We start from the raw sequence: 1,628 nt of genomic DNA, 5'->3' as shown, positions 1-1,628 counted from the left end.
AGGATCTCGAACCCTTGACCTAGTGTTGAAACTCTTGTGAATCTACCAGCAGGGCAAGAGTAAGGACTTGGTGAGGAATGAATGCGCATGAATCAAAGGTGAGGAATGTACAAACATTTTGATTGATTTTGGGACCTTGACTCGTAAAGAGTGGAGTTCACAATTTAGTCGGTTTAATATGACTTCATGTACAATTCACGAGTGCATGTGTACCAACTATCATACTAGTATCGAACAACTCCAAAGAATGAAATTCAAATTTTGTGCAAGTGCCAGTTGTGGCAATGAATGGTGTAGCAGATTAGTTGTGCCTCGGCCCCACTCAAGACAATGCAGGATGTGGATTGGGTACTACAGAACATACAAGGGCTCTTAAGGGCTACTGTGATTTATGTGTTTTGTGTACACCGTCCATCCATTTTTCTATATCATTTTATCCACAGTTGAAATCTTCCTAGGGTCCACTGTGATGGTTAATCCTCATTCAACCTGTTTAGAATGTCACATAGACCTGGATGAGGTTAAAACACACATAAAAAATAGGGCCCAAACATATAAACAACATACTTGGGCTGCTACCAATATAAGAGTAACAAATACGCCTCTCATAGCAAGCTTGGAAACCATGGTATGATTAGGGAAACTTTTTCCTATAAACACTCTAGTGGGTGTGGCGAGTCATATTTTCCTAGGCTGCTGTTAAATACGACTATCTGACATATCTCTCTCACCACAGGCTTGAAAGATTCCACATTGAAATTGAAGCTGAGGATGAGATTCATTGTAATTTCCGCAACAATCTAAACTTCAGCTTTGAATGGATGCATAAACAAAAAGGCACCAAAATTTCCTGTTAGAATAGTAAAATTTGGGCCCATAACAATTGACTCCAACAGTCTCTCCCTCTCACTTCTTAGATATATTACATGCTAACTATTGGAATTTGACTTCTGAGTTTTTCACTTGTAATTAGAGCAGTGCATAAGAAGCCATGCCAACAAGATAATTCATGAATTAAATGTTATATAATTCAATATTGGTTACCAAGTTGTACCATCCTTATATGCAACTATTGCGACAGTTCTTTGCTAGTGATGTCTATTTGGCTTGTATTATTGGTTTTTGCTGGCTTGTACTTGAAAAGTCTCCTTCTTGGTTACACTTGTAATTCACATATGCAAAACTCACTTGGTGACTGTACTCCCGTGACTTTAAGTATGTAGTGTATTCTCACAGGGCCCCACTGCTTAATGATTAATCTTAGATCTCTGGCATGTGTGCCATTTGATGTGGACATATCATGTAGGCCCATGTGATGAATGGAGGCCATCCAACTCGTCCATCATGTGCTTAACCTCATATTACCCAAGTGGGCCCTTCACACAATTCAACGGTGGACATTCCCTCATGACATGTTGGCTGTAGTTTGATCTACTGATTCCATGATCAGCCTGATTTTGAGGTCTCGAGGGTAATGTACATTGATGTATCTGATGGACAAGTTGGATTTTTTGCATGCATTAGATGAGCCCCCATATCTGCCTTACTACCCTGAATGACTGATTTTAAGGTACCGAAGGTAAGGTAGTTGGATTTGGAACTCACCTGTAATGCTCAGATTTAGGAAG

This window comes from Magnolia sinica, chromosome 2, assembly GCF_029962835.1.
Source record: "Magnolia sinica isolate HGM2019 chromosome 2, MsV1, whole genome shotgun sequence".
NCBI lineage: Eukaryota > Viridiplantae > Streptophyta > Magnoliopsida > Magnoliales > Magnoliaceae > Magnolia > Magnolia sinica.
The sequence above is the reverse complement of the archived record's forward strand: the minus strand, read 5'-3'. Positions refer to the sequence as shown.